Below are 16,078 nucleotides of genomic sequence, written 5' to 3'. Positions count from 1 at the left end.
CTATGTGGGCATGGTCTTCTTCTGAGGATTCTGGGAACTCCTGTCTTCCTTCCTGGAGGCAGGAGACACTCTCTCTGCTTCATCTTCCTGATGACAAGCCACATGGAACTATGCTGGAGGATCCACGTGGAGACCCACGCCAGCGCTGATATGCTTCTACCGTCACTGGATCCACAAAACTCTCCACCCACTGGCTTGTGATCTTCCACATCATTGCATGTGTTGTGTGAGTCTGAAGAGGAATGTATAGACTAGTTGGACATATAGTGTAATATTGGACTTATGGACTTGATCTGGACTGAGCTGCGATGTTTTCTCAATATACAATTGCTCTTTTATATAAAGCTGTTTCTTATACACATGAGTGTCTCTGAATTTCTTTCTCTAGTCCACCCAGGCTAACTCAATAATGATGCCACCTTTCCATTCCTAGATAACTTTCCCAGATATCATACAAAGCAGCCCCTCTATTCGTGCTGCTTACATAGAAATTTAATGAAAAATTATTTCCAAAATGAATCAAGCTATTAGTATTTTGACTTCTCTATTTCTGGAAACTATGCAAATTAAAAAGGAAAAGAAATATTTTCATCTGTCAAATTCATTTTCAGCAAAATTAAGAACTAAGCAGGAGCCACGGATACTTCTGATAGGTGCTAATAATACTCAAAGGTTGTTAGGTGCCATCAAACCGGTTCTGATTCATAGGACCCGTATGCACACAGAGCCAAGCGCTGCCCAGTCCTGCGCCATCCTCACACTTGTTCCCATGCCTGAGCCCATCGTTGTACCCACTGCCAGCTGTAATCCCAACTATGTGGACGCACCCTCTCACTTCCCCCCAGAAGGATTCACTTCAGGGACAGCACTTAAGATACAGCTCACGGAGAGGAGTGCGTCTGACCAGAGCACATGGGAACAAACAAAGAGGGAAGACAGAGTGGAGCACATCCTGTCTCACCAGCCCCCGAGGACAATATTGTTGCTCAGAGCAGCCAATGCTCTCAGAGGACCATAGGGCCAGTCCCCCCATGAGACACAATGTCCCTCACTGAACAACGCTGGAGGCACAGTGTGCGAATTGTGCTCTCCTGACCCCACCACACCAGGGCAAAACGCTAAGGGTGTGCAACAGAGCAGCAAGGGAAGCAAAGCAATGAAGTCCCTGGGGAATACCAAAAATAGACTTTGGGGCCAGGCGTGGCACCCCATCACACTCTACTGGAACACACACCTAAAGATCAATAGACAGACCTTGAACTATTTATAGGCTTTTTTGGTCATTGTTTTTGTTTGGTTTGGTTGTTTTCTTTTTCTCTGTCTTGTTTTTGTGCTTATTGTCTCTGCATGTCTATCTAGATAAGATAGGTAGGATAAACAATCCAGGGGAAAAAACAATGGGAATGATGGTTCAGAGGGTGAGGAGGACATGGGAGAGAGAGAGGTGGAAGCTGGGGGGCAGGAAGTGTGTGTGTTAACAAACCTAGGGACAAGGGAACAACAAGTGACTCAAAATTGATAGTGAGGAGGATGTAGGCGGACTGGTAGAGCTTGATCAAAGGCAATGTAACTGAGAAGAATTACTGAAACCTGAAGTTTGAAATTACCGAAGAGGAATTACTGAAACCTGAATAAGGAAGGCCGAGCATGATAGAAGGACAAGAGGAAAGTAAAAAGAAATAGAGGGAAAAACTAGGAGGTGAAGGGCACTTATAGGGGTCTAAATACAGGCATGTACATATATAAATATATTTATATATACTGATAGGGAAATAGACCTATGTACTTATGCTTACATATTAAGTATTAAGGCAGCAGACAGACTCAAGAGAGTGAGTTGCACTGAGCCATTTGTACTGCTTTATAATTTAACTGTTCGTTTCTTGTATTATATATCAATCTGTTTATAAGTTAACAGTTCATTTCTTGTATTATATATATCCATCTTTATAAATATATATATAATTATTAGCAATCTGGTTTTGTCTCTCTAGAGAACCCTGTCTAACACAATATTGTTCTATAATTTGAGCTTTAGGTTAGCTTTCTTTGGTTAGGTTAGCTTTCTTTGGAATGGATACAAATATGGATCTCTTCCAGTCAGTTGGCCAAGTAGCTGCTTCCAAATTTCCTGGCATAGATGGGTGAGTGCTTGCTGTGCTTCAGCAGCTTGTTGACACACTTAAATTGCTATTCAATCAGTTCAAGAAGTCTTGTTTGGGCTGATGCTTTCAGTGCAGCTTGGACTTCTTCCTTCAATAACATTGCCTTTGCTCATTGCTACCTCCTGAGATGGTAGACTGTTGAGTTGTTTGTTTGTTTGTTTGTTTGTTTGTTTGTTTGTTTTTAGCACAGTGACTTTGTATCTTCTTTCCCCTTCTTTTGATACTTCTTGTATCATTCAGTATTTTGCCTATAGAATCTTTCAATATTGCAACTCAAGGCTCGAAATGTTCCTTGAGTTCTCCCAGCTTCAGATATGCTGAGCATGTGCTGCCTTTTGGGCTTTCTACCTCTCGGTCTTTGCACCTTTCACTCTAATATTCGTCTTTGTCTTCTTGAGCTGCCCTTCGTTGACTTCGTCATTCCTTGGATGTGCCTTGCTGCCCTACGATGAAGAGCAAATTTCAAAGTCTCTCTGACATCCTCTTTGAACTTCTCTTTCTTTTCTGTCTTTTTAATAACCCTTTGCTTTCTTCAAGTATGATGTTCTTCCTGGCCTTCCACATCTCTTCAGGTCTCTGTCATTAGTGTTCCGTACAGCAATTCTGTTCTTGAGATTTTCTTGAAATTCAGGTGGGATACACTCCAGGTCATTTTTTGGCTCTCATGGACTTATTTCCATTTTCTTCAGCTTACACCTGAACTTAAATATGAGTAATTGATGGTCTGTTCTACAGCAAGCCCCTGGCCTTGTTTTAGCTGCTAATATTGAGCTCCTCCAGTGTCTCTTCCCACACCTGTAGTCAGTTTGATTTCTGTGCATCCCATCTGGAGAAGTCCACATGTAAAATAGCCATTTGTGTTGTTGAAAAGAGGTATTTACTATGAACAAGTTGTTGGTCTTGCAAAATTCTATCGTGTGCTACCTAGCTTTATTTCTATCATCAAGTCCTTATTTTCCAACTACTGTTTCTTCCTCCTTTTTTCCAAGCTTTTCATTCCAATAGCCAATAATTATCGATGCATCTTGATTGAATGCTTGAACAGTTTCAGAATGAGGAGTTTGGTAGAATTCTTCCATTTCCTCACCATTAACTTGACTGGTTGATACGTAAATTTGAATTGTACTTATAGTGATTCTATTTTCTTTAATTTGGGTACATATAATCCTATCACAGGCAGCATTGTACTTCAAGATACATCTTGAGAGGTCCTTTTGGACTCTGATACAACATCGTTCCTCTCTATTGTGTCACTCCAGGCATAGTAAATCACATGATTTTCTTATTCATAATGGCCAAGAGCAGTCCATTGCAGCTCACTAATGTCTAGGATATGCATCTTTAACTGTTCCATTTAACAATTTCTGATTTTCCTAGATTTATATTTCAAATATTACAAGTTCCAATTATTAGAATATTTTTGCAACCACTTTTTCCCGTTTCCAGTCCTGCCCTGTCAGGAAATGAAGGTCCTGAATGCTTTCTCCCACAAGCTTTGCTGTATCCCATCATAGCGAGTGGCTCTACTTTGAGAAGGCAGCTCTTCCTTACTCAGATTTTGAATGCCTTCTGACATGAGGGCCCCTCCTCCAGCACTGTCTCTTGACAATGTTCTGCTTCCATTTACTAGGCCTTCAGTGTCTGACAAGGTTCCCATGCTGTGTGTAAGGCTTTCAGTAGCTGATCCTCCAGAGTAGAAAGCCTCATATATACTCATCTATAAGGTGAGTTTTTCAGCACATTTTCTTTCTTTTCTTAAAAAAATCATTTTATTGGGGCTCATACAACCCATCACAATCCGTACATACATCAACTGTGTAAAGCACACGTATACATTCGTTGCCCTCATTATTCTCAAAATTTGCCTTCCGCTTGGGTTCCTGGAATTAGATTTTCATTTTCCTTTTTTCCCTCCTCCACCCTCCCCGCTCCTCCCTCCCTCATGAACCCTTAATAGCTTATAACTGCCCGGCGTCTCCCTTCACCCACTTTTCTGTTGCCAATCCCCCCAAGTTATATGTAGATTCTTGTGATCGGTTCCGCCTTTCTACCCCTGCCCTTCCCTCTTCCTGCCCAGTATTGCACTCGCCACTCTCACCCTGCTTCTGAGGGGTTCATCTGTCCTGGATTCCCTGTGTTTCCAGTTCCCATCTGCACCTATGCATCCTCTAGTCTAACCAGGTTTTCAAGGTTGAATTGGGATCATGATAGTTGGGGGGAGGAAGCGTTTAAGAACTAGAGGAAGGTTGTGTGTTTCATTATTGCTACACTGAACCCTGAGTGACTCATCTACTCCCTACTACCCCTCTGCAAGGGATGTCCAGTTGTCTACAGATAGGCATTGGGTCCCCATAATGCACTCCCCTCATTCATGATGATATGATTCCCCCGCCTTTGGTGCTTGAAACCTGGTCCCCTCAACCCTTCATGATCACACATATTGGTGTGCTGCTTCCATGTGGACTTTGTTGCTTCTGGGCTAGATGGCTGCGAGTTTATTTTCAAGCCTTTAAGTCCCCAGACACTATATCTCCCGATAGCCGGGCACCATCAGCCTTCTTCACCACACTTACTTATGCACACATTCGTCTTCAGCGTTTATGTGGGGAAGGTGATCACGCAATGATGATTTTTGTTCTTTGGTGTCTGCTACCTGATCCCTTCAACACCTCGTGTTCACATAGGCTTGTGTGCTTCTTCTCTGTGGGCTTTGTTGCTTCCGAGCTAGATGGCCACTTGTTCGCCTTCAAGCCTTTAAGACCCCAGATGCTAAATCTTTTTGATAGCCGGGCACCATCAACTTTCTTCACCATGTTTGCTTATGCACACATCTGTCTTCAGCGATCATATTGGGAAGGTGGGTATCATGGAATGACCGTTTAGCTGAGCAAGGTGCTCTTGTATTAAGGGAATGTGTGTGAGGAGGCCCACGGTACACCTTCTACCCTACTACTGAACCTATAAATATATGCACATAGGTCTATTTCCCTCATAATCATAAATATATTTACATATATGCATGTCTGTATTTAAGCTTCTATGTATGCCCTTTGCCTCCTTCTCCTTTCCTCTATTTCCTTAAGCTTTCCTCCTGTCCCACTCCCATGTTCAGTCTTCATTCTAGTTTCAGTAATTGCTCTCAGTTACCTTGCCCTTGGTCATTCTCTACCAGTCCTCCCATCCCCTCCCTCCACTGGTTTTGGACCACTCGTTGTTCCCTTGTCCCTGGGTTGGCCAGCATCTCCTCCCTTCCCCTATCTCCCACACTGTCATGTCCCTCTGGGACTGTTGGTCCTATTGTTTTCTTCTCACATTGTTTGTCCAGCCTATCTTATCTAGGTGGACCTGCAGATATAGTAATATGTGCATAAAATTGCGGATGGCTTTGACAGCACCAAAGTGTCACATAAGAACATGGCATTGACAGCAGCAACACTGACAAACTAACAAAAAAAAAGCCACTGACATACAAAATTTAAAAAGAAAACAAACAAAAAATGCCTGTTAGTAGTTTAAGGTCTGTTTCTTGACCTATAGGAGTGTTTTCTGGACGAGTCTGATGGGGTGCCACATCCTGGCTCCAAAGTCCATCCTTTATATTCCCTTGGGACCTCCTTGCTCTGCTTCCCCCGCCACTTCATTGCACGCCCCCAGTGTTTTGCCTCAGTGTGGTAGGGTCAGCTCAGTCACACATCCCCCACTGTGTCTCCGGTGCTGTCCCGTGTAGGGCCATGGGTCAGTGCAGGATGTTTCATCTTGCCATGGGGCCAGCTGTATGGTCCTCTCTGTACATTGAGCCCTTTGAGCAGGGCTATCGTCCTCTGAGCTTGGTGGGCCCAGATGTGCTTCGCTCCAGTCTTCCTCCTTCCTTTGCTTCAGCTTCCTTCTGGGTGTGGTGTGGTAGGTCATTTCCTTTGCCACACCAGATGATCTATTTTCATTTTCTGTGGTACTCCCTTCGATGGTGGGGTCGGGCTAATTCTGGTTAGGGCCGGCGTATGGTTCAGTCTCTTTGTGGATTCCTCCACGCGTTATGTTGCCCTCCTGGTTTGGTGTGTCATGGTGGGGTCCGTATGCATGTTCCAGTTCTGTGGGGACACAACCAATACTCTCCCCCGGGTGGGTTAGTGCCTGTTCCCGCCATGCCATCCACTCGGTTTCTCCCCACCCTACTTCTCCGTCCATGTGCCCCCCTGCCCCTTCTTTATGATGGACCCTCATGTACCTCCCTAGGTGTCAGCACATTTTCTTATGCAGTTTTTGTGGTAAAATTAGGTGCCTCGGCTAATATTCGGATCGGCTTATAGTCAAGTATATATGGTATTCCTTCTTCATAGTCTGTTCTTAGTCTGGAAGCTCGCTAAATCGGGTTCCCTCTGGGTGACCCTGCACATATAGCTTTCAAAATCGCAGCAACACACAGCCATCACACTTCAACAATCTTACAGACAAGTGGGGAAAAGGGGGTTTGCTGAATTTTACTGCCTCTGCCAAGGCACTTGACTATGTGGTTCATAATAACCAATGGATAACATTGAAAATTCCCAAATCATTTATTGTGCTCACATAGAACATGTACAATGACCAAGACACAACTGTTCTTAAGGACAAGGTGGTACTGTATAGTTGAAATTCAGGAAAGGTGTGTGTGTCCAGATTATATCACAGTGTACAGCTGAGTGTTTAAATGCATGATCTAAATGATTCCCAAAGCAAACCAACTGGGGCTGCAGCCTCACTTGCCAGCCAGGAAATTACTTTCTATTTCTCTTTGGTTGAATAAACGCAGTGGTCATGGTGTGGCATCCAGCACTTAGCATTGCACACTCCTGTCCCCTGGTGGTGACCTGTTAGTCTAGCACCTTTCTCTGTGTGATACAATGTAGCTTCCTGGCCCATAGGGAAGCTTCCCCTTATGGAATCAGTGTGCTCTAGCCAAACTGCTTACGATCCAGGATCTACTTCCTGCTTCTCTCCCATGCTTCTCATCACTGATGGGAATGGTGCTCATGGGGAACTGGGAAATTGGCTAAGTGGAGAGCTGGTCTAGCGGAGCCCTTACAAGCAGCTTCAGTTCTGCAGTGGGATCTGAAGTCAAGGCTCCTCTGTAAAATGGGGCTGTAACAGTCCTCAGTTACCAAGTTGAAACCAGAAAGAATCAAGGTAAACCCAAATAAATAGCTTGCATAATACAGTGTCTGTCCCAGAGAAGTAACTCAATAAATGTTGGTTATTATTTTCTTCCTCTGAAAATGTAATCTCATGGTTGGCATTTTTCTCTGCGTGTTTAAAAAAGAAAATAAACTAAATAAAGAATCTTTCCCCTTTGGTGTGTGGCTCATAATTGGCATTTCACTACCATAATCTAATGCCCATAAACAAAGAATAGAAATCCATATTCTTGATCTAATGTGTAAACAATGATTTTGAAACAATTAGTGTAATAAGTTGGCTATAGTTTCTGAATAACTCATAACCACCGTTAAGAAGGAGAGGATAGGAAGCAAGATATAGTATCAGACAATCAGAAATAGAATGCTATGTATTTAGAATATTACTTAAATCACAGCAAATGAATGTGATATCTAAAAATAAATTACTTAAAATTTTAAAAAGAAGAAGAGAAGGAAGGGAAATAAGAGATAAATAGATAATCCACATATCATACAATTCAATCATATTAGAAAGTTATGAAATCATTCCCAAAATCAATTCTAAAACATTATTTTCTTTCTTGCACTCACTGAAATAACTAACATTTATCAGATATTCCCCCACGTACTAAGTAGTTTAGAGGCTTGAGTTCATTTACCCTGATGACCATCCCCACCTACCCACTATAGGGCACAGTCAGGGAACAGGGAGTACTGACTGATATGATTGGCCATTCTCTAGTATCCTGGAGACGCTGCCCCAGAGCAAACCAAAAACATCCATCCATTGCCATCAAGCCAATCCCAACAGGCAGGGACCCTGCAAGAAAAGCAGGATGACTCCCGAAGGCTCCGAAGGCTGTCACCTGTCCGGAAGCAGATGGTCACATGTTGCTCCTGCAAAGAGGCTGGTGGGTTTGGATCACAACCTTTCAGTGAACAGTCAAGTGCTTCAGTACCGCCCCACCAGGTCTCCTTGCAACACACAGAGCCAGTGGTGGGATCCAAATAATTTAACAACCCATCCCCTGCCTTCATGAACATTTTAGATGTAAGAAAAGATAGAATGTGGATCCTGAGGCCACAGCCACTGTTGCTGCCTCGATGAGCCCAAGCAGAAAGGGAGAAGAAGAGGAGGAGGTGGAGGAGGTGCCAGACAGGGGGTGGGGGGATTTGTCAGTGTTGAAACACACCACCACATGCGTGAGTACAAGCTAGTGGTACTTGGTTCAGGAGGGTGCTGGGGAGTCTGCTCTGACAGCTCAGTTTTTTCAGGGGATTTTTGTCAAAAACTATGACTCAACAATAGAAGATTGTTGCAGAAAGCAAGTTGAAGTGGATTGCCAATGGTGTATGCTCAAAATTCTGGACATAGTAGGCCAGACCAATTTACCACAATGAGGGTTTGTAGATGAAGAATGGCCCAGGGTTTGCACTAGTATATTCTATTAGAGCTCAGTCCACATTTAATGACTTACAAGGCCTGAAAGAACGGATTTTATGGGTTAAGGATGCAGAAGATGTTCCAGTGATTTTGGTTGGCAATAAATGTGACCTGGAACATAAGCGAATAATTGGCAAAGAACAGGGTCAGAATTTGGCAAGACAGTGGTATAACTGTGCCTTCTTAGAACATTCTGCAAAGTAACATACCGGCATGAAGCAGGGAACCAAAAGAGAGGTCTGAGGGGTCGGCCCCCAACCCAACTACGTGGACAGCCTCCCTCCCCCCGAGAAGAATTCACTTCAGAGGACAGCACGGAAGCTACAGCTCAGGAAGAGGGCAATGTCTGATCAGAGCACACGGGAACAAATGAAGGGGGAGGAAGTGAGAGTGGAGCACACCCTGGCCTACCAAGCCTTGAAGACAATATCCCCACTAAAAGCAGCCAGTGCACAGAGAGAACCATATTGCCTGCCCCACTATGAGACACGACATCCTTCACTGACCCATAGCCCTACAGGAGACAACACTGGCAACACAGTGTGGGAATTGCTCCCAATCGGACCCCACAACACCAAGGTGAAACACTAAGGGCGTGCAACAGAACAGCAAGGGGAGCAGAGAAAGGAAGACCAGAGGGAGTACCAAAAATAGTCTTTGGGGCCAGGGTGTGGCACTCCATCAGACTCGACCAGAAAACACTCTTAAAGGTCAACAAACAGACATTGAACTATTTGCAGGCTTTTCTTTTTTTGTCATTGTTTTTTGTTGTCATTATTTTGTTTTCTTTTGTCACTTTATCTTGCTCTGTCTTGTTTTTTTTGTGTGTGTATATTATTATCTCTGAAGATCTATCTAAATAAGATAGGCGGGATAAACAATCTGGAGGAGAAAACAATGGGACCAATGGTTGTTGTCGGGCGACATGGGAGAGGGGGAAGTCGGGGAAAGGAAGTGGTGTCAACAAATCCAGGGACAAGGAACAACAAGTGATCCAAAATCAGTGGCAAGGAGGGTGTAGGAGGCCTGATAGGGCTTGGCCAAGGGCAATGTAACAAAGAGGAATTACTGAAACTCAAATGAAGGCTGAGCATGGTAGTAAGACAAGAGGAAAGTAAAAGGAAATAGAGGAAAGAACTATGAGGCAAAGGGCATTTATAGAGGTTTAAATAGAGGTATGTACGTATGTAAATATATTTACATATGACGATGGGGAAATAGATCTATGTGCATATATTTATAGGTTTAGTATTCAGGTAGCAGATGGACATTAGGCCTCCACTCAAGTACTCCCTCAATGCAAGAATACTTTGTTCTATTAAACTGGCATTCCATGATGCTCACCTTCCCAACACTATTACTGAAGACAAATGCGTGCATAAGCAAATATGGTGAAGAAAGCTGATAATGCTTGGCTATCAAAATGCATAGCATCGGAGATCTTAAAGGTTTGAAGGTAAATAAGCGGCCATCTAGCTCAGAAGCAACAAAGCCCACATGGAAGAAGCACACCAGTCTGTGTGATCACGAGGTGTCAATGGGATCAGGTACCAGGCATCAAAGAACAAAAAATCATATCATTGTGAATGAGGTGGAGTTCAGATTGGGGACCTAAAGCCCATCTGTAGGCAACTGGACATCCCCTTACAGAAGGTTGTCAGGGAGGAGATGAGCCAGTCAGGGGGCAGTATAGCAATGATGAAACATAAATTTCCTCTAGTTCCTAAATGCTTTCTCCACGCCCCCCCCCCACCCACTATCATGATCCCAATTCTACCTTACAAATCTGGCTAGACCAGAGGATGTACACTGGTACAGATAGGAACTGGAAACAGGGAATCCAGGACAGATGATGAACCCTTCAGGATCAGTGGTGAGAGTGGCGATACCAGGAGGGTGGACGGAGGGTGGGGTTGAAAGGGGGAACCAATTACAAGGATCTACATATAACCTCCTGCCTGGGGGATGGACAACAGAAAAGTGCATGAAGGGAGATGTCAGATGGTATAAGATATGACAAAATAATAATAATTTACAAATTATCAAGGATTCATGAGGGAGGAGGGACCAGGGAGGGAACAGAAAAATGAGGAGCTGATACCAAGGGCTCAATAGAAAGCAAATGTTTTGAGATGATGAGGGAAACAATTGTACAAATATGCTTGACACAATGGATGTATGTATGGATTGTGATAAGAGTTACATGAGGCCCCCATAAAATGATTTTTAAGGGGGAAAAAAAGAATCTTTTGCAAAGTCAAAGATGAATGTTAACAAGATTGTGGTGTGGGCAGACAGATAAACAGAAACACACCAATGGAAAGCCTAAAAAGAACCCAAGCCCGCTGCCTGCTGTAAGCAGCAGACTATAGGGATGGAGATCTGATGCCTCGTTGGAAAGTGCCAGCTTTCCCAACGCTGAAAAACAAATCTGAAGAGGCTTCTCCTATTTTATATATTATGTGAGACATATAGACCTTATATGGTTTGCACAAGTTCCTTGGAGGGAAAAAAATGCTCTACATATATCTCTTGTAAAATAAGACAATAGTATTTCTCCTTTGCAATAGCAGTTATGACAGACGTGAAAGTAAATATACTTGACTCTACTATGATCTTACAAAAGAGCAGGGATGCATTTCAAATGTGAGATATATAATCAAATGATTTCATATTGATATTTTTATCATGATTGCTCCCTCACAAGCACTAACATGCTGAACTTTATAACTGCATATATATCTGTGTGTATGTGCTTTATATCTGTAATGATACAGATTATTATAATGGTATGAAATTTTCCCTCCAACTCATTGCAGCAGATAGCTTTTTTGAGTTGTTGACTTCATTTTATATTTTTTTAAATTATGAAATATCATTCTGTCATTATATTCCGATTAAAATTGTTTGTGTATAATGCTTTGGAAAAATGGGTTTTTACCCCTCCATCCTTGACATCAGGAAGAGCAGTGGGGTCTTGTAGATGGTCTCAGACACAAATGCTGAGGGCTGAAAGAGCATAAACTTTATACCCTTTTACCTAAAATACCTAAATGTTAGGTAAGCAGGGCATGGGATATGGATTCCTGAAAGAAAAGGGGGTTGGACCGATGGATTGTAACACGCCTGCTTGCTGGTTAACAGAGAGATCTACTCTGGGTCAGGACAACGGACTTTGAACAACATGTTTGGTCTCTCCCCACCCTCCTTCCCCCTTTTTGGTGCCCATTTGTACAAGATAGGCAGGATAAGCAATCCCAAGGAAACAGCAACAGGATCCATGATTCTGGTGGTGGAGAATGGGGGATAGGAGAGGGAGAGGGAGAGGGAGAGGCAGGGGGAGGGGAGCAATAAGCCAATAACAACAGGGACAGCAAGGGATTTAAAATTGGTGCTCGGTGAGTAGGGTGTCGTATTTCTGGTAGTGTCTGATCAATTGAAACGTATTCAAGAATTACTGAGAGGTGAACAATCAGTAAACATGGTGGTGGGACAGAAGGAAAGAAAAATAGGAAAGTATAAGTAAGTAAAAATTATATATATAGGTATAACTATAAATAGCTACATATGTAAATATATAAAGATAGATGTATCTATCTCTGTGTGTGATAGGTGTATCTGTGTGTGTGTGTGTATACATATATATCAATGAAGCAGATGAACCTGGCCTCTTCTTAAATCTTACCTCAGTACAAGAACAGTTTTTTTCTAATAATGTGGCAATGTATGATACTCACTTTCCCAATATGAGAAGACAAAGTGGGTGCATAGGCAAATGTGATGAAGAAAGCTGATGGTGCCTGGCTATTAAAAGATACAGCATCTGGGGTCTTAAAGACTTTAAGTTAAACAAACAGCCATCTATCAGGGAAGCAACAGAGCCCACATGGAAGAAGCACACCAGCCTATGTGATCATAAGGTGTTGATGGGAATAGGTATCAGAAGTTCAAAAATTAGTAATTAAATTGAAGTGAAGGAGCATAGACAAAGTAGAGGTCCAAAACCCACCTGTAAGATAACTGGCAGCCCCTCATAGAAGGGCCACATGGAGGGGATGATATATCCAGGGTTCAGAATAGCACTGATGAAACACTTAACTATCCTCTAGTTCTTTAATGTTCCCCCCCCCAACTACTATGGCCTTAATTTTATCTCATTAACCTTATTACAGCTGAATATGTTCATTTGTATAATTAAGCTTGTTTGATGCATGAAATTCAAGATAGATAAACCCTTCAGAAACAATAACAGGAGTAATGATTCCCTGAGGGTATGGGAAAGGAGGGAGAAAGAGGGGGGAAGGAAAGGGGGAACCGATAGCAATGGTGACTGCATAATCACACTCTGGGGAATGAATAACAGAAATGTAAGCGAATGGATACCTTGAATGGGGTAATATATGGCAATAATAATAATATAATATAAGGATTTGGGGGGGTATTGAGGGGATGGAGGGGTGAAGGGGAGCTGATATCAAAGAGTTCAAGAAGAAAGATAATATTTTGAAAATTATGGTGGCAGCAATTGTACATTTATGCTTGATCTAATTGACTTATGGATTGTTATAATATCTGTAAGAGCTCCCAATAAAATGATCTAATAAAAAGGGAGGGATCTTTTTTTAGGAAAAAACTAGGATAACTGATTTCTATGGCTTTCAAAGCTAAAATATATAATAATAGTATACTAAGCCAATTTTAATATTGCTTCTTGTGTTTTATTGCCAGATTAAATTACAACTTTTATGGATGATTAAATTTTAGTAATTTCAAGCAAACAAAAAGAAAGGTAGCTTTGTTATTTAATCCAGCTAATACTTAAATAAGAACAATAAAAGAGGTAAACAAAACTAGATTATGTTATGAGTTTGAAAATATTAATGAAAATATTAAATAATACCTAGCAAAACACAAATGAAACTCTTATTTAAGATATTTCCATATTACTTCTTGATTGGCATCCTCACTTGAAATATTCTGCACTTTTAACCAAGCTTCATCAGCTGTGTGATCTATCCTTAACCAACTTTTCTCTGTTGGAGTGGGATCCCATTCCTTAGAGGTAGGCCAAGTAGACAATGGTCCTGTATTTGATACATTAGATACTGTGACTTGTCTTCTCTGAGCACATTATGTTCATCTTTGAAAAACCATTTCTGCTCTACTGGACTTACAGCAATTGTTCTGATGATATTTTCAGCTCTTTGAACACTTTCAGAAATTGCATAATTTTCTCAAAATATCTCATGGAAATTTGGGACACAGCACAAAGCTGAAGCGAATGACAGTGTGCCACCCTCTGGTTATCTGACACTTTTGTCTTTGCACTCTTTGTTTGTTTACTGAAGTAAAAAACACAAGGGTATAAAAACATAGTATTTCCTTAAAAGCATAATGAATTTCATGAAATGAATAAATAAACATGGGAAGCATAGTTCCATCTTATTTTTTATACCTATTGGGGGAATGAACATTCATACGGATCCTTAGAATGCACTGTTGCACAGATGAGCATTGAAAAAAAAGAGTAAGGAATGTAAATTTGTGGTTTCCACATTAGGGAGTCACTTAAGAGAGAACACTGATTATAAGTGTCATTTTAACAACCAGTTTGCCAAACTCAACAAAAACTTAGGAATTGGCTCTACCGAATGAATGTAGACCACCACTGCTCACAGCCCTTATATGTAACATAGGTGACGACTTAGGATCATGGGAACTCAAAAGGAGGAGTCTTAGTCCTGATCAGAGAAAGTAGAGACATCATAGAAGTCTCTGAGAATGGAAGGATAAGCGAGGGTCACATAGATTACAAATGGAGGGAAAGGACATGCTTGGCAGAGGAAGAGAAAGGCAACACGAGTATTGTGTGCTCAGGGTCTAGCTTGTTGTCTGTGGCTAGAATGCCGAGCACACAGAGGTGGAGAGAGAAGAAAGCACTACTGCAAAATGAGGGAGTAGGACATTGATGCTGAAATAGGAAGGGCTTTGAAGACCAGGCTTACTTGTAATTCTTTCCTATAGCCAACAAGATGCCATTAAAAGCTTTCTGAGCATTAGAGTAACATAATATTTCTCCTGCATATGTCCACTGTAAAAGCGGTATATTATTTCTGTCCTTGATAGAAAGTAGCTCCAAGTGGCCAGCATTCTATGATCATAGGCTTTTAGATCATGAATTCCAGTCCTCTTACTTCTACCAGGACAGAATTTATCTCTGTTTTACAGAAGAGGCAAATGAAGTCCAGGCAAGGAAAGGAACAGGGACACTTAATGGTAGAGTTTGAGCTAGGATTCATATCACCTAAAATGTGATTCCGTTTTCCAGTGTACATGCCCTACAAGCTCAAAGACAAAGAGGCACAGAGACCGCCACAGGGGAGAGAGGGAACTAGTTTGAAAGCAGCTGCTTCATCCAGCACCACATTCATTGAATAGTGAGTTGGCTCTAAAGTAGGCAACAGGAAGCAGGAATCCACCATCTTCCCTATAGGTCTTGAGCCTTTCATACGCCTCATAGTGTGAGACTCTTACCCCTCTAAGTATGATGCAGCAGTTCTCAACCTGTGGGTCGCGACCCCTTTGGGAGTCAAACGACCCTTTCACAGGGGTCGCCCAGTCCATAACAGTAGCAAAATGACAGTTATGAAGTAGCAACAAAAATAATTTTATAGTTGGGGGCTCACCACCACATGAAGCACTGTATGAAAGGGTCTCAGCATTAGAAAGGTTGAGAACCACAGTTCTAGTGCCTAAAGACATATAAACAATAGTTCAATGGTAGAGTTCAATATAAATAGTAGTTCAATATAAATAGTACTTCAATGGTAGAATCCTTACCTTCCATGCAGGAGATCAAAGTTCATTTCTTAATCAATGTATAACAACCATAGCCACCATTGGTCTGTCAATGGAGGATTGTGTAAAAGCGTCGTTATGATGCCCAACAAACCCCCAAACCACTGCCATTGACTTTATCCTGACTCTTATTGAGCCTGTACAGGCGTTCTAAGACTAAGTCTTGATGGAAGCAGACAACCTCATCTTCCTCCAGAGGACAAATGGTGGGTTGGACCAACTGCCAACCTTGAGGATGATAGTCCATTGCTTACCCAGAAGCCCCATCAAAGCTCCTGATTAGTAATCTTAGAACCCATCCAGCTCCAGGGAGCCACGAAGTGGAGGTCAGACCAATCTCTGCCCTCCAATCTTTTTACCACTTCTGACACCAGCCATCCCTTGCATGGCATTCTGCTTCCCTTGTGGGTTCAATAATCTGCTGCAACGACCAAATCGAGTTTACAGGGCATACTCAC

The sequence above is a fragment of the Tenrec ecaudatus genome, chromosome 2 (assembly GCF_050624435.1).
Source record: "Tenrec ecaudatus isolate mTenEca1 chromosome 2, mTenEca1.hap1, whole genome shotgun sequence".
Classification (NCBI taxonomy): domain Eukaryota; kingdom Metazoa; phylum Chordata; class Mammalia; order Afrosoricida; family Tenrecidae; genus Tenrec; species Tenrec ecaudatus.
Note: the sequence above shows the minus strand (reverse complement) of the source record.